At 39.7% G+C, this 22,525-nt stretch overlaps 1 long non-coding RNA gene across 1 annotated transcript; it reads right to left on the minus strand.

The window, feature by feature from the left end:
- Positions 1-2,551: 2,551 nt before the first annotated feature.
- On the minus strand, positions 2,552-21,191 carry LOC137163351 (uncharacterized). Its single transcript, XR_010922691.1, has 4 exons — positions 21,120-21,191; positions 18,167-18,247; positions 3,736-3,793; positions 2,552-2,888 (listed from the first exon to the last, which is right to left on the minus strand). It is a non-coding gene; the product is annotated as an uncharacterized lncRNA (long non-coding RNA).
- Between the last annotated feature and the right edge of the window lie 1,334 nt (positions 21,192-22,525).

Below are 22,525 nucleotides of genomic sequence, written 5' to 3' on the forward strand. Positions count from 1 at the left end.
AGCTTGTGATACACATGAATGTTTATGCCAGCTGCAGTTCATTATCAGCTCTCTGGGTGCCCCTTACCCTCTGCCCTGGATCTGTTCTTCACGTCACAAAGACAATAACCTCATTTTAGGTACCTGAAACCATCAACCAGGATTTTCTCAGCCTTAGTGAGTGTTGTTGTTGGGGTTTTTCTCTGTTTTGGGGTGTTTTGGTTGGTTTGTTGTTTTTGTTCTTCTTTCTCCTTATTAGTAAGATCTCATTCCCAAGATGGATGTAGCACAATGCCTGATCAGACCAGAAGAAGAGAGAAATGGGATGTTGCAAAAGTTTGCAGGCTGGGCACTACTATGAAAAAGCAAAGGGATATCTCCTCTAGACAGGGTCCAAGAAGTGCTTTGGAATGGAGTTCATTTGTCTGATATAGGTTCAGATATGTTCCTGACCAACATCTGAATCATTTTTAGTTACCCATCTGGGTGGGGTGAATGGTTAAGCCATTCAGCTGGCATTCTCTATGGCAGAAGTCCTCTGGTACAGTGTGGCAATAGCTTGCCCCAAGCCCTAGTGCAGGACAGTGAGTGAGTAGGCCATATAATGCAGTGACTGATAAGTTATTAGGGAAGTCCTTTCATACCCCATACAGACTGAAGCCACCTCTCATTTGTTCAGAATCATTCAATGAGGAAAGTTCTGGTTGGGTGGTTTGTGACATGACCTGTTTCCAGTAGGTGGTCCCCATGTGAGGTCTTTGCCTGGTGTTCAGGCTTGTTATGGCTCCATTGTGAGGGGGTAATCACAGGTGTTAGTTTGACTCTGCTGAATTATGAGGGTTGGGAGTTTCCCTTGTTAATTGAATAATAAAGGTGTGGTTAATCATTCAAGTCACATGTGAGATTCACAAATGTTATTAATACCTGGGGGTTGTCCATGCATCCAAGCACATCAAATAAAGAGACCCCAGTGATGCAAACTCACCAAAAAAATTGTGATTTTTTTTTTTTATTATTCAACCAGCTCTGCATGAAATATGTAGCATTTTATATTGAGGGAAACATAATGTACTGTATATCAGTAGGGGTCTCCATTATTGTCATTTGTAATTAAGCACAAATACTGACTGCTGGGGTTAGAATGCTTTAAAAACTTTGGTAAAGCATTTGCCAGTCCCTGTATTTGCTGAAGCTAAAGCAATGTGATTCAGATCACTTTAGCATGCAGACAATTGCATTAGTTATCTGTAAGTCAATGTATTGATTTTTGAATTGCTTGTTTATAAGTGTATAAAGGAATTGTCTACAGACTACTTATTCAAGTTCATATCTTTATATGTCCTCTCCCTTGTGGTCAGCAACAGAGCAGTGATGTGCAGTAACAAAAATCTGGCTCTGAAAAGGTGGAGGCCTCACATTTGCCTGAGACACTGACAGCTTTGAAACACTTCTTTTCAGAATTCAGCAGAACCAATGTCTGCACCGAAATAGCTTTGTACAGCCGGCCTACTTGATTATTTATACCTAATTATGATACTGTGAAACATTTTCAGGTACGTTTATGAATCACATCCTATAGGATTGGATATGTATTTTATATTGTATTGAAAGGCATTTGGCTAGTAGCATAGCTGTGTTAAAAAATGCTTTTCTTTCACACAAATGGGTCACTTGGGCCCAAATGTTCTAAACATCAATAAAACTAATCAGGGTTAATGCTGCAATGAGTATTAAACTGAAGATTAAGCTGAGAAAACAAACTGTGAAACAGGTTCTTCTTATTCCTCAATTACCAAGTAAAACTGATGAAGAAGCTTACCATAATCAAGTGATGAGTTGAACTTAGCACTTACAGTGTCTAGCCTTATGAGCAAATAGTGATATTTATTGATGGTATTAATGTTTTTAAATAGGCTTAGACCTTTTATAATACCACTGACATTTCATTTTATGGAACACGGAATGCAGAGGCTGTAAAGTCATGATTAATATTGCTAACAGTAATAAGTGGAAATGTAATAGTCATTTTTGGCTCATATTTGCTTATATTATGTGAATGCCTTCAATGTCTTAAGAAACCCTATAGGGACATAATTTTCCTCAGGTTTTGAAATTGACTCTTATGAAAACATTGCACAGAGGGACACAAAAGAGTTCAGATCATCTACTTTAACCATTAACTGCCCAAATACTGTGACAAACACCTATTCTGCCTGCACAATTAGATGGATTTACTAATCCCTCCCAATATGTTTCACTATGCAAAGTAGGATTCCACAGTTTTAATTTGCTAATCACCTTGACTCAGTGGAGAAGATACTAGTCATCCAGAGGCATCTGTAATGACCCTTGGACAAGACTGAAAATAATTGAGTCAAAACTTTAACAAATAAAGGAAAACAGAAACACTTGGTATGTGGACATGTGAAATGTACCGTGTCACCTTTTATCTGCTTTAACAGAATTGCATAATAATACTTCCTAATGTAAATTTTATAGATTCAACCATAAAAAGGCAAACTGTGTTAATAACCCAATAACATAAGTGAAATATTTGAAAACAGTCCTACAGTAAGGTACAAAAGGAAAAGGTTGTAGAAAGCTTTCACCAGTTACTCTTGGCTAGCCTGAAGAAAGCTTATTATTAAAACATCTATGCTTCAGTGATCTCCCTTCAACTTTTTGTTGTCACATTTCCTTTTTATTGTTTAGTAAACCTCAAAACAATGACAAAGAAATGTGCATGGAATCACATACAGTATTACAGGTAATAGACTGTCTTCTCAATTAACAAGTGATGGCACTTTAATTTTACAATTTCTCCAAATCTTGTTTTTTCTTTTTGTTTATGTCCTATTTCTGTTTTCCTTTCCTGTTCCAGGATGTTACAGCTCTCAACACTTTAAGAGCTACAAAATAGGAAAAAAGGTAAGATTATTGTCTCTTTGTATTGTATTTAAGTAACTATTCCCTTATTGGAGCAGCTTTAGTAGTTATCAAGGATGAAGTAGATTTTTCTAAAATATTATGTCTCTCTATTTACAGTATCTTTCATTTATAAACATTAACAATCCCTCTTGTGTTTCGGTGTAGAAGAAAACCATTTTTGACACACACAAACTAATCAGAAAGACAACAGTGTGTCACTTCAAACAAAAAGAAGAAAATTCTAACACTTTGGTTGCCTACATTTTGGCTGGTTCTAAGTATAGTGTGATTATCAGGGAGCATTGCTAGAGTGTCCAGTAATATTTGATCCCTTGGCTAGTGTTTCAACTCTGCCAGGCGTTTAGTACCTTTTAAGGGTAAGAACTTAAGGGTAAGAACTGTTTGTTTGGTGTCAGGAATACACTGTTTTTTTAAAAGTAATATAAAATAGTTCTTAAATATATTCTGATGTTTATAAAATTTCAAGGGGGCAGACTGCCTTTCCATACATGAACATGCAACTCCTAATTGTGCTAATGAGAGTCTAATAAAATGTGCCTGAAGAGTTCAGTCCTGATTCTGAACCACTCAAATTAATGGGATCTTTGTCATTGATTATAGCAAGAGCAGTATCAGGCCCACAAGAACTTACCCATGAATCTAGCCATAGTTAAAAAGACATGCTTAGCCTTGTTCTCTAAGGGCTAGATTGTGAATACCTGTCTCACACGGGTGAGCAGTTAGAAGAGTATTCCTATTGACTTCAAAGAGACTATTCCTGTGAATAACTTCTTATCAGTATAAAATATTGACAATCTGGCTCTTTACCTTTTAACGGCAGCATTTTTCATTGCAGTTTCTCTCTTCTTTGCAGGAAAGGAGGAATCTGGAACAATAGGAACCCTGAGCCATTTTTAGGAGCAAAGGATATTTATTGAGAGGACAAAGGTACTTCTGTCCCCAAAGCAAATAATTGCTTAGCTGGACTGATACGCCTTTTCATTCTGAGCTCCCTGACAATCTTATTGTTCCAAACACCTTTCCTCCTCACTAGGGCTGTCCACTTCCACAAGAACAAAGCAAAAAACAGCATTTGGATAAACCCAAACATCCTATTTACCTTAATATGTACTTATATGGTACCCATCATTTAGAATCTGGGACCTTCACAGCCATTAATTAATGGATATTCACAATGCTGTGAATAGGGGAAATATAATTAGACCCTTTTGCTGAGGTGGAGCTACAGAGATAAGTGAGTTGCCCAAGTCATATAGGAAGTCTATGGCAGAAGCCAGAACCAAATCCATATCTCCCGAGTCCTACTCCAGTGCATTAATCTCTAAGGCTATGTCTACTCTGCACACCACTGGCAGGATAGTATAGGGGACATGTAGCTACATACCACAGTGAAAAGCTGGCTGCATCCATACTGCGGTGCGTAGCTACATGCATCAGTGTAAGGCTCTGGCAGGGGGGTGGCAGCAAGAAAAGACTCCTGCAGCTTCTCAACTACCAGAGCCTTTGCCTGTCCCCGTTCCCGTTCCCCTTCTGCTCCCCACCCTGGCCAGACCCTTTCCCCACTGCTGGAGTCTTTCACTTGAGCAGGGAAGGCCTCTGGCAGCTCACGGTTGCGGAGAGCTATGTAGAGAGCCGTGAAGGATACATGCCCACAAGGTTCAGGAGTGTCTTTGCCCTACTTGCCTAAACTGTGCCTCATTGTCTACACAGCTATTTGTACATGTGCTAGATATGTGTATGTGTTAGTGTATGTATCCTGGATGTCTCCCTAAGGAGTGTGCAATGTAGATGTGCCCTAAGTCACAAGAAACAAAAAGTGAAATAGCCTTATATTTCTAATAAATTCAGTTTCAGGGTTTGGGGGTCTTTTTCATTGTCAGGCAGAATGAATTCCTTGGGGCAGAGACCACCTTTTAGTTCTGTTTGTACAGCACCTAGCACAATGGGATCCTGGTCCATGATTAGGGCTAATAGGTGCTATGATAATACAAATAAATAATAAAATATGAACAAACAATATAAACAATGAAAAGCAGATTCTCAGTGTTTTCATATTAATAGAAAATGTTATTAGTCGCATAGGTAAATCTTTTTTTAAAATGACAGTGATCTTTTTAGATTTGTGAACGACTAACTACCATGCTTGTAAATCGTGACCGTTGTCAACCAAAACATGGTTCTTGTCATGACAGCTTAGTATCCTTTTGCCTTTGTTTAAAGAGAAGTTGGTGCCAGATGATTGGCTGCACATTTTCATTTCATTTTCATATTAAAATTTAGTTGAAACATGTGCCAATGTTATTTTTAAGTATATGCAAAAAGTTGTAATCAGAAGATGACTTTTCACAGATGCAACAGTGAAATCTCATATTTTACTCTATGGGAAATATAAATGTATGCAATATTTTTAGTGATAAATCACATGTATGGAGTTGCTTATATTAACAAAAGGTGAGAAATTTTAATTGCTGCTTGCATATATTATATATATATAAATATAATAATATGAATACCACACCACACACACCACTGCTGGTTATTCTATAATCAGATCTCAGAAGCTAAGAGTGAAGAGTGGGAGGAGCTCTGGCTCTAGCCCCTCTCCTCACCATCCAGAATAGCTGGCTGAACATACTGGTGGGGGGAATAAACTGCTCCAAGAAAAGTGATGGAGTAACTTACCTCTCCCTGAAAGCATGGGAGAACAAAGGGGAAAACTGTGAATCTCTGAGTCACAACTGGCTCTCTGGTATTCTTCTGGGGCTGTGCAGCTATGCACTAATGTACCTAATTCAGGGCAGACTATAAAGCTGCCAGCTAGCCATAAGAGTTTCATCTTGCAGACATTGAAGTCAAGGGCAATACTCCCACTGATTTAAATCAGTGAATGATCAAGTTCTAAAAACCCCAGGCCACTTTTCTCAGAGTAGGATTGTTAGCCCCAGTTTCCTAGCTAAATTCCAGTTGGCTACTTACATTCTGCCTACCGAAAATTTCCATGTAATTTGTAATGTAATAAGGTGTTTTGACTCACTGCCCTGGAGTGTTGTGTAGTGCTGGTGTATGTTGTTTAATGCTGTTCAAATAGAACAACTATAGATAAGTAATACATTGTAGTGCTTAGTTGCTGATGAAGCTTTATCCCTAAATATTAGGAGCTGTACCTCCACAAAGATGTATAATCAAATTTAGAATATTACATTGCACTACACCATCTTACATATTAAACAGCAGTTACTATGACAAAGTCAGCATAAACCAACATTTAAAGAACTACAAAATCCTGCAGTTAATTCATATTCTAAATAGTGATATCTTAGACACAAGGATGTAGTAATTGTTGGTAAATACTGAGTTTTTGATGGTTGCTGCTGTATATATATTATCTAATGTATAAGAAATTCCTGGTTCCTTCTCTTACACTGCATTGAATTTTTTGACAAAATGATATATATGTGGACTATATTGTATTAAACACAAAAGGTTCTGAGTCAAAGGTGATTGTTCTTCCTGGCTTTTCATATTGTATCTCTCTATCTAGGTTTCTAAAACACACCGATCACTATAGTATTTGAGTCCCTTACAAGCTATTTTAAGGTTACACCTTTTTTTTGTTTGTTTGTTTCTCTTGATTATCTCATCAACTCGTGTAGCTTTATTTTTATGCTGATGACTTCTAAATCTACCTCTTCGTTCTGGACTCTTCTTCTTCCATCTATCCTGAATCTCTGCCTCCATCCGACACCTCTTCCTGGATGACTCAAGTTCACCCCACTCCCTGCATTTTCTGTCACTGTTGATAATAACAATGACAGTAACAGTCATTCAGGCCTGTTACTTGGCATCCATCTCCAGCTTTTCACTCTCCCTTGACCCACATCTCTCCAAATCCTGCTGCTTCTTTGTCCAGTAAGTTTCTAAGGTCTGACCTTTTCTTCCTGTCTACTGCTAATACTCTTGTCCAGGGCCTCATCCCTTCTGATCTTGGACTTATGAATCCCTCTGCTCATTCCCTCGCTTCCTTCATTGCCCTCAACCTGCTCATAACACTTGAAGCTCTGTGTTACAACAATGACAGTAACAATGAGTGTTTTGTTTTGTTGTTTTCCTTTCTCTGAAGCATCAGAGATTAGCCACAGCTAAAGATGAGACTCTCAAGGGGGTGGACCAGTGCTCAGAAGTAACAACAAAGAGTAGGTCCACTGAAGCAGGGGCATGGATCGCTTACTAGAATCATCTGTACATATCTCACCCAATCAGTTCTCTGTCATTGCAGTTGCCTCGGGCATCAGTGGCACCTCGGTCCTTCCTGTTATCTGCCTGTGGAACTTTAATCTAATTCAAATTATTGGACTCAATATAGGATAGCTCGATGAAATTTAATGACCTGTGTTATACAGGGGGGTCAGATTAGATGATGAAATGGTCCCTTCTCTCCTTACAAATCTATGAAACTATCATCCCAGTCTTGATTACTACAGCTTGCTCCTCTCTGTCCTTCCTGATACCTGTATCACCTTCTTCTGTCCTATTCAAAATATAACCATTAAGATCTTCCTTTGTAATCATTCATGCCAGCCCCTCTTAGAATCCCTCCTTTGGATTCCCCCTGTTCCACTGAATCAAGTTCAATCTTCTTGTCCTCACCCTCAAGACTCTTCCCAGCTCTGCTACTAACTTCCTTATTCAGCTGTCTCACCCACTCCACTCAACCAGTGATGCTAACCGTGACCACCCACTTACCTGGTTTTCCCACAGTCATTTGCACTCTTTATTTCACATTGCTCTCCATGAATGTCTTCTCAAAACAGTTGTGTGAGGCCAATGCCCTTTCCTTCAAAGCCCTCCTCTCTTCTAATATGGGGCCTTCAAGGAATTAGCCAATTAATAATGGATAAGTTGAGGGGCAACTGGGTATAGCTAATATATTTATTGAATATAAAATGTAGGGCATTTTTTAAATATAATATTGAGCACTTGCAGTTCTAAATGAACTGCATATGTTCAGAAACTTTTCAAATCAGGCTTATAATCTATACAATAAATTATAGGCAGGGCTAGTGACGAAGATTCCATAACCTCCCTTGGAAACCTGTTCAAATGCTCAACTATCCTTGTAGTAAGAAATAATTTTCTCATATATAAATTTCCCTTGTTGCAAATTAAGTCAATTACTTCTTACCCTCTATTTCAGAGAACAATTGATCGTCATCCTGTTTATAAAAGCCCTTAACATATCTGATGACTTTTATGAGTCTCCCTTCAAGTCTTCCTTTCTCAAAACTAAACAAGTTCAGTTTTTTTTATAGGTCAGGTTTTCTAACCTTTTCCGCTTTTGTTGTTCTCCTCTGAATTCTGTCCAGTGTATCTACATTTTTCTTAAAGTGTAACACCCAAAACTGGACATTGTAGTACAGCTGAGACCTCACTAGTAATGAGCAGAGTGGAACTTTTATCTCTTGTGTCTTACATAAATAATACTCCTGTTAATACACTCCAGAATGACATTGGTTTCTTTCACAACTACATTACATTGTTGGCTCACATTCAATTTGTGATCCACTGTAACCTCCAGATTCTGTTAAACCACTACTACCTAACCAGTTATTCCCCATTTTGTGTTTGTGCATTGATGTTTCCTTCCTAAAAAAAGTACTTTGAACTTGTCTTTATTAAACTTCATCTTGTTGATTTCAGACCAATGATCTAATTTGTCAAAGTTGTTTTGAATTCTAATCCTGTCCTCCAAAGTGCTTGCAACCCCTACCAACTTGGTGTCATCCAGATATGTTAAAGCCTCCATCCTATTAATGAAAATTGAATAGTAGCAGATGCAGGACATACCCCTGTGGGACCTCCCATAAATATGTCCTCCAAGTTAGACAGAGAATCATTGATAACTACTCTTTGGGTATATTATTTCGACCAGTTATGCACCCACTTTATAATAATTTAATCTAAAACAAATTTCCCTAGTTTGTTTATGAGAATGTCATATAGGACTGTGTCCGAAGCCTTACTGAAATCAAGATATATCTTATCTACTGCTTCCTCAAATCAATTAGACCAGTAACCTTATCAAAGAAGGAAATTAGGTTGATTTGACACAATTTGTTCTTGAAAAATCCATGGTGGCTTTTATTACCCTATAAGCATCTAGGTGCTTACAAATTGTTCAGTAATTTGTTCCAATATCTTTTCAGGTATGTAGGTTAGGCTTAGTGGTCTATAATTCCCCCAATCCCCTTTGTTCCCCTTTTTAAAGATAGGTATTATGTTTGCACTTCTCCAGTTGTCTGGGATATCACCCTTCCTCCATCAATTCTCAAATATAATCACTAAAGGTTCCGAGATTGCTTCAGCTAGTTCCTTAAGTATTCTAGGGTGAATGTTGTCAGGCACTGCTGACTTGAAAATATCTAAATTATCTAAATAACCTTTAATGATAAATATCTTTCTCTCTCTTTTCTGGCTTGTGTTCCTTCCTCCTTGTTGTTAATATTAATTGTGTTAAGAACCTGCTCAAAATTAACTTATTTAGTGAAGATTGCAGCCAAATAAGGATTAAACACCTCAGCCTTCTTGCTGCTGTCTGTTGTTGGGTCTCCTTCCCACTAAGTAGTGGATCTACCCTTTCCTTCATCATTCTCTTGCTCCTAATGTATTTAAACAGCCTCTTCTTATTGCCCTTAACGTCTCTTGTTAGGTGTAATTCAATTTGTGCCTTTGCCTTTATGATTTTGTCCCTTCACACTTGTACTATTCTTTTGCAATCGTTGTTAGCAATTTGTCCATGTTTCCACTTTTTGCAGGATTTATTTTTGATTTTCAGGTCATTGAAGAACTCCTTATGCAGTCATATTGGCTTCCTACTATTCTTCCTGTCTTTTGTTCTTGTTGGGATAATGTTTCTCTTCTGCCTTTAATAACGTCTTTTTGAGAAACTGCCAGTTCTCCTGAAACCCTTTTTCCCTTAGATATTTTTCTCATGGCACCCTACCTACCAGTTCTCTGTTTGTTGAAGTCTGCTTTTTTTGAAGTCCAATATCCTTATTCTGCTGCTCACTCCTTCCTTTCCTTAGGATTATGAAAGCTGTCATTTCAAGATCACTTTCACCCAAGCTGTCTTTAACCTTCAGCGTGATTATTGGTTAAGATCTGAGTTATATATTGTCCTGGATTAGTGACTGATCCTTTGGGATCAGAAGGACCCTATATCTGGTTAAATTGGTTTTCAGTAACCATTCATCTTAAAGCCTGGTTGGTGAGCTGAAATGCCTAAGGAGACTGCATTTTTGACTTCTTATTAACCAGTATGGTGAGACAGAAGTTCACTTTCTTGTATAATCTAATGCTAGAATAACCACCAGTTTGGGGTGAGTCTACCCTAGTTCTCAGCAGTCTGTCCTAACGTTGGCATTCTCACCTGTGACCTAAGGAGGCATGGTGATATCCACCAACTCTCTGTGATGCCAAATAGGTAATAATTTAGCCGGTGCACTAAGACTTCCAGTTCTTCCCGTTTATTCTCCATGCTTTTTGCATTTGTCTACAGACATCTAAACTGTTGAGCAGCTTCCCCCTCTTGTTGCTGCTGTCACCCTATTGTAATTTTTCATTTTCCCACTGCCTCCAGTCCTCTGTCAAGGTCTCCATTTTTTTATACTTATCTGTGGCTTTTGTCACCTGTTCCCTTTGAACCTAATTTAATTTCATCCTCGTTAGATTTGAGAGTCAGTGTCGAAGATACTCTTCCCCTTCTTCATCAGATAGACTACATCTCTTCTCATTAGGCCTCCTTCCCAGAACAGCATCCTGTGGTTGAGGAAGCCAAAGCGCTCCTGTCATCACCATCTGTGCAGCCATGCATTCATCTCCAGGATGTGTATGTTCCTGCCTGGGGTCTTACCCTCAATCAGGAGGATGGGCAAGAACCCAACCTGTCCCCCAACTCCTTCACCGTCACTGCAGGAGTCCTGTAGTCATTACTGAACTGCTCACGGTCATACCTGGCAGTATGTGAAATGTATGTGGGTATCTGTGAAACCCACTAGCAAAGTATCATACCTAGAGCTGATCAGAACGTTTTTAATGAACTGTCATTTTATATAAGCTGAAACACTGTGGAGCTGTATCGGTTTCAACAAATTTTCACTGGGAAATTTGGTTAGGGCACTGGTCTCAGATGTAGGACACCCAGGTACAAGTCCTACCCTGTATGATTGAGAGTGATCTGGGATGAAAAAAATCTTTGAAAGTAGGGACCTGAACCTGGGTCTCCCACATCCCAGGCCAATGACCCCACCATCTGGGGACACACACACTTTCTTACTTACCAAATCAAAAAGTGCAGTTTTTGATGCAAAATGGACATTTTGACAACATTAAAAAAGGTTTTGGTGTTGTTCCAATGTGAAATTAAAACAAATGGATTTATTGCCCTCCAATCAGCTCTAGTCTCATTCACTTCTGGTGATGGTCCCCATAGGAGATAATAACCTCTACTATTACTCTGTTATTCCATTATATCAAATGCTAGAGGTCTGCGTGGTGGATCTGAAAGTTTCAGCCCTGCTGATTAAACAGTGGGGATGTCAGTATGATGCCACATGATGGAATTTCTCTTTTTTCTGAATGATTTTTTAAATCCTAGGAAATTACTCACAACATATATTAAAAGAACATTACCAAGGTTGCAAAGTCAAGCACTCAGAAGTTAGGAAATGTCAGAATTAAGGTTATAGAATCATAGAAGATTAGGATTGGAAGGGACCTCAGGAGGTCATCTAGTCCAACCCCCTGCTCAAAGCAGGACCAACCCTGTTGTAGTAGGATTCTTTTTTGTGTGTTTATGTGTGTGTGTATATATATATTATGGATAACGTTCATAAAATTGGTGCATATTTTGCTTGTTTTCCTGCCCCTACTATTTGCTATTTCTTTTTGTTCTTCTTAGATTGTAAGTTCTTTGAGGCTGAAGCTATGCCTTCCTGTGCATGAGAACGGGGTCTAGGATGTAGGTACTAATATAATTCAATATCTTATAATGCTGATCCTAAAGAGTGATCTACCATCAGATTTGAGTGTTCTCTTTTCTCCCTCTTCCCAATAGCTCTTCTCTCTCTCTCTCTCTCTCTCTCTCTCTCGTGCAGGTTCTTCATTTTTAAATCTTCATGTTTCATAAACACTGTACATACATTATGTAGCCTCTGGGAACAAGATGTATTTAAGAGGATACATGACTTTTACCTTTTTATAAATGTGTAGCTCCTGAATGTGACATCATAACATTTAGGAAGTGAACAGGAGGTGTAGAGCCCAAATTCATAGATCTCAGGGGATCTGCTGGAGATTCTCCTTCCAGGGATCCCTGCATTCCCACCCAACCTAGCTCCATGGAAAATCCAGTTGTGCTTTACTTAGATACCGCTCTTAGGGGGAGTTCCCAGCACATGGGGGCTGCACATACAAATGAATAATGACTCCATCAAGTTTATCTTCTGTGGATTCTGCATGGAGGCCAGATACTCATCCCCAGTGCCATCTTTTTTGTGCCACCTGTGTTCCACTCCTGACACCAATTATCAGACAGTTAATCTAATATCAAGGATCAGGGTCAGGGCAGCTTGAAACTCAAGGATCAATAACTGACTCCCTAACCACCCAACAGCACTCACTCTGAGTGTAACTTCAAGCAGGAGAGAATCTGATCTATGATGAATATGCATGCCCCTGGTATTTCCCCCTGCAGCCCCTACTTGCCCAATCCTATGTCCCAGCTAGAGATCCAGCAGGTCCTTTTTCTCACATAAAGGCAGAGGGGATGATTTAACTAATAGTTTCTACAGTAAAATTAGTCAGGTGCCTAGACTGAACCCTGTTCTCAACACACAGCTTAAGTAACTGAGGTCTGCACTGAGCTGGCCCACAGAGGTAGGAAATGAAAGGATCTTCCTCTACCAGGCAACAGATTGGCCACAACTGCAATTTCCCTTCTGGGGGAATAACTGCCTTTTCCCAACTCCTCACCACCCACATCCACACTGAATGATGGTGTGTGTTCAGGGCGGCTACCTGGAGCTTTGCACTCTGGCAGATAAGGGGTGTGGAATCCTTTCCTATGATTCCCAGCTCTTGCCCCTCACTGAACAGTGGAACAGCATAGGCTATGCTGCAATCATAGCGCTTCATGCCTGTGAAAAGGGGCATAGGATGCATTGTGAACTCAATTGCTTTGGTTAAACAGCAATTAGGTGGCCCACATTTGAAAATTACCCAGTGTGCTATTACCACTCTTCATAGCACTTTATCAAATTGAATTTCAGCTCCATTGATCTCAATGAAACAACCATTCCATGGCGAGGTTTCCTTACTGTACTCTACTTTCTGTTCTACCTACAGCGTATATCAACATAATTTTCTAGGACCAAAGTTTTTAAAGAATGAATATAGCTCTTACTCATTTCACAGGTGTTTGCATTAAGGGTTCCTTTGTTTTGACACAACTGGGCATTTAATGCGGAACTATTCATGTTTTGATACACAGTATTTTTCTTTTTAGTAAAATGAAGGGGAAGAAACAAATCTGGCCAATACGGGTCAGAAGGGTGTGTTAAACATACGTCAAATAAAGTAATTTTCCTGTTAAGTCTGTGATATTGTCATTTCCCTAAACATTCTTGAGTCTCCTTCATAATAGAAGTTGGTGAGGGCTTAGAGTACTAGAAAATATAAAATACCTATGGGACATATTCCAGTACTGTACATTAAATTTGAGGATTTTACATGTGATAAAGTATGTCAGTGTTGCTTACAGGGAATTCCAGTGATACCTCAGCTTTCTTGGACTTATTATAAATCCTTTGTTGGAATTATTGCGGCTGGTTCAATAATTCAGATTAGCCCTCATGTTTATTAATGCACTACATCTGTGCAAACAACATGTCAAGCAGAGAGTTTATTGTAATTGCCTGAGCAAACAGAACCTGAAAGAAGCAATTTCCAGTTACAATGTGCTATGACAAGTAATGAGGTAATTGGCATTCTGTCCTGATTACTTCCACCTTCCTTTTCATCAGGTCTATATTGTGTGTGATAGATAGTTTTATAAGAAATGAAGGTGTTTGATAATATGGTTTGCTGCTGCTTAAGGTTAGTGATTAAAGACAATCATCATTTTCTCTCAGAGATCTTATTAGCTTTAACATTATTTATTCATATGTGTAAGATGTGGGCCCAGAACTTATCTTTCGGTGCTATACATGCAGTTAAAATGTAAACTCAACTGTTAACTGTGTGAATGCAAAACATGTCCTAGTTTTCCAAGGATGATTCAACAAAGCAACTTTTTTTGTGATGAAATCTGTGCTGCAACAGTGGGACGAAGATAGATTGCTTCATACCCATGTTTGCATATATATTATATTTAATATATTATGCATATAGTCTTTTCATATGGATATGTATTACACGCCCTCAGTATCAGCACTAAAGGATGTGATCTAAGTTTTATTCTTAATTTCTGGTTTCAGGCATCTTTAACTTTCCAGAAAACTGATCTCTTGGAACCAGTTTTACACTTTAATTCTTATTCTAAAGGTGAATTGTTGTGGAGAATTTGAAAAAGAAAACCTGTTCAGTGATTTTTTTTATTTTCCGAGTGCAGGTCCATGTTATTCTCATACTGAGCTTCACTTTTTATTTCATTCAGAACTGTTTTGAACTCGATAGAGGGAAAAGATGGGCATGAGGTATCCACCCAATGAGGAATGTATGCTTTGCTAGATTTCTGCAAAATCAGTTTAGAAATGAAGTTATAAGGGATCTAAAATGAAATATTAATAAGCATGAGCAGTACATTAGTTCCTTACACATTCAAACACACACCTGAGCCAAATCAACCTCTTTAAGGTGAAAACAAGGAAAAACGTCCCAGGAAAAGTATGTTTCAACTATTATTCCAAAAGAGAGAAATGTAACATACACTCTGTAACATATCACAGTGATATGTGTAGCATTAGATAGATCTTCATCAAGATTTGTAATGTGAGAAGCAACAGTTACTCTATTTTCTGTGAAGGTGTTTTATTTTTCATTTAAGGAAGAGGTGATAGTTACCCAAATGCTGCAAAAGCACCTTCATTTACAGCCCTAGAGACGCAGAACATTGCAGATTTTCTGTAACCATAGCAACCAGCTCAGTTGTGCAATATCTCTCTTGTATGGCACATGGGTAGTGGCAGCTGATGCTATCAACTGAAGCAGGTTGACAGATAGACGTGTGGAAGATAAGTAGATGATAGGAATGAAGACTAGAATTCCAGGGAAGATAATAATCCATAACATCTAAAGATTCAGAGAAAAAGTGCTCAGCTAACCCAGATGCGAGTGTGTACAAACACTATTATGTACAGAACCATGTCTAATCAGTGCTGTACGTCCAATATTATTTCTGCTTTCCCAGCATGCCAGTGACCTGTGGAAAGATACTCTTCCCATGGATATACACATTATTAGAACTGCAGTGTGCATTTACATTCTATCAAAAAAAAAATAAAAAATTAAGCAATGTAGTCAAATAAACAGGGATTATAAACTAATCTTTTCAAATTTGTTTTCTGCTTTACAAACTGGCCCAGTACCCCTTTGTATGGTGGCCAGTCTGTTGCACGTGGACAGAATCACTAGGTCCGATGTTGCTTCCTAGCCAACTGGCCTTGGGTAGAGTCTTGTCACTGTTTTGAGCTCTGGCTCTCTAGGGCTCATTCCCAGATTCACACCTCTTGTCTGAGCCCCTCCTTTGGACATGGGGCACCACTATCTAGTCACCCTAGACCCTGAAACCGGTGCCTGAGATCTCCTGAGCCTGCCTGCCCATCTCCCCAGTTGCTTCCATATGCTCTCCCTGAGTTCTACATATATTGTGTGCACTCCGGACTTCTAATTTAACCAGTTCAGTGACAACATGGCAAGAAATCAAGGAACACAGGCTTAGCAAAGGAGTTTCTTTGTCACTTAACCACAGTGACTTTTCTCTTAAAGCAATTGAGAGTTACAGAAATAACAAATCTTTGAAAATAACAAAACTCCTGATATGCACCATCCCCTAGTCTGAGCTCACCCCTTTTGTAAATTCATGGTTCATCAGTATTTGAGGGTGGGCAGAGTTACGCCTGCCTTTTGTCTTCTGCAAGTCCTTCTTATGTGTGGTGATGGTTAACCCTCTGCACAGAGCAGAAACCTGCTATTAAATATGGCCTCAGACTGAGAAACTCCAGATACATCACTCAAGCTTGTCCCTCCTTGTGGGCATATGCATAGAGCCCATTGGGAGTGGGCCAATATTTGACAGTCATTCAGAATCGATGGCCCCCAGATTACATCCTTGAGAGTACTCAGTGAGGGTCCTTAACCAGGTGTCAAATATTTTTCCTCAGGCAGGGCAGCTGTTTGGAATGCAGGACTATAGGCTGCCCTCAGGCAAGTCCAGACTTGTGCAGTCACCGTGCCAGTGTTTCCACACATAGTTTTCATAATTTGATATTGTCATATCCCATTCTATCACAGAGGCAATGCCTGCAATACCAATTACATACATCTGACCATCAAATGTCCCATGTCCCAATGGTATAGATTCCACTCACAGCACCACCTATCATTAAGGTTGCCAGTATTTCACATTATAAAACCGTCTTTCAGTTGCTTATGAATGCCGAACTTCAGCCATTTGGCCTGAAATTTTCCCCATGCTGGATATCTGCCTCAGATTGAATATTTCTGAAAAAAATCAGTCATAGTTGTTCAGCCATTTCCAAGAACGAGGCTAGGAAAGAAATACACTATTTCCCCCATGTTAAAAAATTCTAGAAGCATTTTCTCTATGAAAATCTAACACCCCATTCGGTGGAGCTGGGATTTGAAATTTGGCTGAGGGGTGTCCTTTGTGTCAGGGGTATGCCTTTTGCTGGCCCTGTGAAAATCTTCCCAAAATTTGGCCAAAGTATAAACCTTTGAAAAAATCAGTTTGCACATGCTCAGTAGAGACTTCTTAGAGCAAGTGTGCTTAAACCCACGGCTTCCCAGGGCTGAGCAGGGCTTTCCCTGCAGTTGCAACTCCAGGCTGCTGTGGCAAGGGTCTGGGCCTGCCACCAGAACTGAACAATGGGAGACTACCTCTCCTGTGTTCTCAGTGATGCCCCTGGTAGGGCCCAGGTAGCACATAGGAGGAAGTTGCCTGATCTGTATGCAGACAGGAGACTGGGGCTGAAGGCTGGTTGGGAGGGAGAGGAAACTGGAACTGGAATCTGGATGTGAGGGAGACTGGAACTGGCTGAGCAAGAAGACTGGTACCAGGACACGGTGGAGTGGGGGAGGAGATGTTGGAGGAGAAAAAGGTGCCAAACACCAGGATGCAGGGGGAGAACTGAGATTGTCTGGGCAAAGAGACTGAGATAAGATGCCAGAGGCTGGGGCATGGAAAAGAACTAGAAATGGCTCCACAAAGAGACTGCGACTAGCTGAATGGGGAGGAGATGGGATGGAGATTAAGACTGTCTGGGTAAGGACACTGGGACTGGGATGAGAAGTCTGGGGCCCAAGATCAGCTAGTTGAGGGTAATGGGACTGGGACAAGGCACCAGGGATAGGGAAGAAACAGGAGGGGGACAGGGATGGGTTGGAGAGGACAGGACAGAAGGGTTGTGGATTGGGGGAAGAGACAGAAAATTATGTGCCCACTAGAGAACACTCCTCTCCCAAACCTGGAACGGAACCGAGGATTTCTGAGACTCATAATTCCTCTGCTGTCTGCAAATATCTGCAAAATCCATTGGCAAACTGTCTTATCAACCTTTTAGTGCTGGCCCACGCAGAAGATGGCAACTTATTACTGATATCAGCTACTCTCTTAGCTCAAGTGGCAGAGGTTTGGTGGTTTCAACCCTGATGATAAACTGTGTGGGAGCTGATATGATGCCTTATGATGAAACTTCTATTTTTTCAGTTTGCTTTTTTTGAAACCTAGGAAATTGTTAAAGAAACATTACTAAGGTTGCAAAGTCACGTTATTAAAGACTGTTTTAAGATGCATAGGCACAAGGACACTAAATTAAGGCTGCACAGACAACCTTAATTCTGGCATTTCCTAACTTTTGAGTGCTTGACTTTGCAACATACATACATATATTGACAGGAAGATATCAGTATAATATATACATGATAAATAAATCATATTACTCACTTGAACACGCTACAGGTACCCTGTCACTCTCAAGACCAAGGAAGGAGCCCACAATGGCATCAATATTTGCTCCATTCCCATCTGCAGAACATCAAAAATGCCAGTTAGGACAGGCTATTGTCTATTCATATTAATGGTTAGGATCAAATAGAGCAGTACAAAATAGATTCCTCGGTAGATAAAAGAGCATACAATAGTATATTAAGTTATTTATCTATAATAGTTTGGTAATAAATCAAAGGTGAAGATTCAATAGGTGATTTGAAGACATCTAGCTGATTTTTGGTAATGTTAAATGAGCTGTGTAGTTCCTGATGAAGGTGAGAAAGACCTTCCCCCTTCTTCTTGCATCGAGGAGGGGCCTGAATAATCAGGGAATAGTCATTCTTGTCATACAAAGGAATATTAAGATAGCTTGACAATCATACTTAGCTGGGGAGGGTGTATGTAACGACCACCTGGGACATTATACATCTGATGAGAAAGCTATGGTGGCTTCATTAAGAAGTTTAAAAGGAGAATGAACTGGAAATTGGGGGCAGGAAAAGATTAGGAGAAAGTTCCACCACAGGGTCAAACAAGATTAGTAAGAGAAAGCTTCAATCAGGGGCCTGGAAGTTTGTGATAAGTGGGACACGGAAGTATTAATGACGAGATTAGCACAGGAAACTATCATCCACTAGAACCACATCCTAACACCAACAAGCAGGCACATTTACATTGTAGGGGATTACAGGTTACTGGAGTGAAAATTAACAAAGTTCTAGCATTGTGTAATGTGCATTCATGGCAGTATACATCTGAATTTCAGAAAAGCGACAATGATGGCTTCAATACCTCCCATCCTGAGGGAGGGAGAAATAATGGGGGAGGAACACAGCAAACATTCACTGCCTAGCAACAGATCAAAGGGAGTTAGAGACAGTTGGCAGAACACATGGTTCTGTAGAGTAGCCGGAATAGCATGCCACATGGCCAACAACTTCTGCCCTCCTAACAGCTCTTCCTCTATTCTCAAGCAAGTTTTGCCATATCTATTGGGGAATAGGGATAATTATCTCCAGGTGTATGGGTTAGTGGATATAGATGTTCCTCTTTTCTCATCTTTTAGGGAAGCTGCTAATTTGTTTCAGTTAGGTGTGGCCTGGTACAATCCAGCCCTACTGCTTAGAAGGTTTAATTTCCTCTGTAGGTGGAGGTAGATGGCATGATTTGACCAATATTTTTAACAAAGATAACAATCATACCATCAGAGCAATGAAATTAGAATATGAAATTCACAGTAGTAAACTAAGACTATAATTATATATGCAAGAGATAATAAAATGTCCAGTGGAAGAGTAAATCTTTGCTGATCTACCAATGCTGCCTATAAGCAAAGCTCTTAATAATAGAGCTTAATGTCTTGTAGAGTGAGGGGTTAACGTTGCTAAGATAGCTTCCATACCCAAATCTGAGTCATGCTGCTACCATTTCAAAGTTAAAAAACCAAAATCAAATTCCACCCTGGGCCTTGACTGAGCCCTTTATTTGAACACTGCTGTCAGACTTCTGTGCATGGGAATCATCCTTGGAGCTTATTGATCAGAGGTTGAGAGAGAAAAGTGGGAGTTATCAAGTGGGGGTTGTTCCATGACTGAAAGTGTGTGAGATTTCACCATTAGCATGGCTTTACTTGAACCACCACACAACTTCATGAGTTTCCACTGGGATTTGGTCCTTTCTATTATCAAAAGCAGTAGGCATTTCCTTAACTGGCAGGAAGGCTAAGGCTTGTAGGTAATGGAGCTTCAAATTGAATTCTGGATTAAATCCATGCTGAGTTGCCAAACCAACACTTTGTATTCCTTGCCAATAGCTTTGGCTCAAGTGAAAGAAGCAAGCTTTGTTCTAAACTGGTGCAAATTCCTTGGTTGCTGTGATTGTAGCTTGTTCAAAGTGAGTGATCACATATGTGAGTCTTAAGTAGAGCTGTGCAAAACTTGGCAGCTTCAGTTCACTGGGGGTTTGGTGAACCTTTTGCTGGCTTCAGCTTGTGTGCGCTTGTACTAGGGATAGGAAAATTAAATGGTGATATAGGAGAAGTACTAAATACAAGCATGCTTATATAAAGAAGCAATGGGAGTCATATGAAGCTATAGTGTCAAGAATGGTGGAGGATTGTCAGTGGTTCTGCAAAGGACACTACTAAAGTTATTGTAAAAACAATTTGATCCAGCCCCACTACTTTAATATGCAAAAGTCCCAGTGTCATGTTTGGGGGGAGGCATGTTTTTCTTATAGCAAAAAAATATTCCTTACCAATTTAAAACACGAAGCCTTTATTTGGTGAACTCATTTGATTATTTTCTTGTGTTCTGCTCACAATAGGTTTTGCAATAGGGATGTATTTTTTGCCAGAATGTACTTATGCATTAGCTGCTTTCAATTTATTTTGACTTAAGCTTTCCACATTAACAAAGTTTGTGTAGGCGGTATGATGAACTGTTGGTGTTTATTGGGTAAGCAAGACTAAAAAGAGAACTAATAAAAATGTTAAGGTCAGTATACGATTCTGTTGAGTAACAGTGTTATAACCAAACTGAGTTAGGGAGTAGCCCTTTCCTCGAGCCCGACTTTCTCTCCCCTTCCTCCCAATATTTTAGTACAGAAATTTGTTCTATTAGAATGAATGCTCTTTGGGACAGAGTCCTGTCAGGGCCTTTGTGCCAAACATTTTACTTATTGTACTGCTCCATGTACATTTATAACATTACAGAAAATAATTGTAGATCCTACTTGTATACTTATTAATTGGCTAGATACTTGACCCCATTGTGTCTGCTTTCCACTGTTCTGTTGGTACAAAATGAATTGAAAGCCAGTTTAAGTGGCCAACTGAGGATTCCCTTTGTGTAGGGGAATGGCACTGTGGCATAGTCAACCATCCACACAGTGCTCGGGTCTCCCTTACCTGTCACCAGATGAGTGCCCTGCCCACCAGGCTAGTCTGCTCTCAGTCTCCTCTGTTGAAGCTGTTCAACACTGTATAAATATTTAAACATTCATTGGGCCAAAAGTGAGAATGGCATCATTTCCTGGTGACTAAAACACTCACCAGGAGGCATGAATCTACATCTCCTACTTCCCAGATGAAAGCCTTAATCATCAGTTTACAGAGTCACTCTTACTTTCTGTCAATGACTATTTAAGTACTTCAAACAAAGTGGAATTACTTCAACAGGAGAGATTGAGAGCAGCCTCCCACCCCACAATAAGCTAGTAGTAAGGGCACGCAGCTGGGAGAGAAAGAGAGCGAGAGAGAGAGACGAATTCAAGTTCCTGCTCTAGAGGGGGGATTCTGAAATATTAATTTAGCACCGTTTGCCAGTGATTTGGCTCGGTATTATTCTGCATGTTACGGATAAGGAAACTGAGTCCAGAGAAAGTAAGTAACTCCTGCACAAATACTCATGAAATCTGTGACAAAAATGGGAATACACCCTAGGTTCCCTGATCCTGTGCTTTTACCACTAGAGACCTTTCTTCATATTCCCTGTGTCTTTATTACCACCAGTCAAACTGAATTCACAATGAACAATGGAAAATGTAGTGCTTTTATTCCCCCCTGATTTGGAAATACCTGCAAGTGGACTGATTTTTACTCTGTCTGACAAGTGTTTGGTATGAACATATTTCATTAGTATTTTTGCAGTAGTATTCAGAGGCCCAAATCAGGTATTAGGACCTCATTGAGCTAGGCTCTGTCCAACACCCTGCTCCAAAGAATTTACAATCTTCTGTGGAATGCTTACAGAAGCTATTTGTCAGTGTATTTAATTTTTGTGATTCAATATTCACTGTGTGTGACTGGTCATATGTTTTTTTTTCTGTTCCCTGATTGGATGATCTTTATCAAGAGACAAAGGGCCTGATTAACTGAGGAGTGCTTTGATTCTCTCAGGGAGATGGTGTAGGATTACTTTAGAGGGGGAAAAAAAGATAATCAGGCCGCAGGAATTCAAGCACATTTTAAACCTTTTTTCCTTTAATATTTTCCTCAGGAAAGAGTATTATATTTATATGTTGCTATATCCGGTATTGAAACAAAAGATTTTAAAAAATCTTTGTGTTCCTTCATCCAGATTTATTGTCTGTTTAATGGAGTTTACATTCAATAGTCTTGTCAGAGTCCCACATAATAATCGCATTTGCGTATACTATCCTCTTTGCAAAAGATGTGCTGCAGGCTCCAACTCTTATGTTTATTTAATTACAACAGTGCTGGGGCTCTGGCCTGGATGGTTTGAGGACTGCTGCTTGCCTTTTGGCCACATGAAGGCATTGTTGAGGGGGGAGGGCCCAAGCAACTCTATGCCC

Source organism: Emydura macquarii, unplaced genomic scaffold, assembly GCF_026122565.2.
Source record: "Emydura macquarii macquarii isolate MOO-44397 ecotype Brisbane River unplaced genomic scaffold, CSIRO-AGI_Emac_v2 contig_2531, whole genome shotgun sequence".
Taxonomy (NCBI): Eukaryota; Metazoa; Chordata; order Testudines; family Chelidae; genus Emydura; species Emydura macquarii.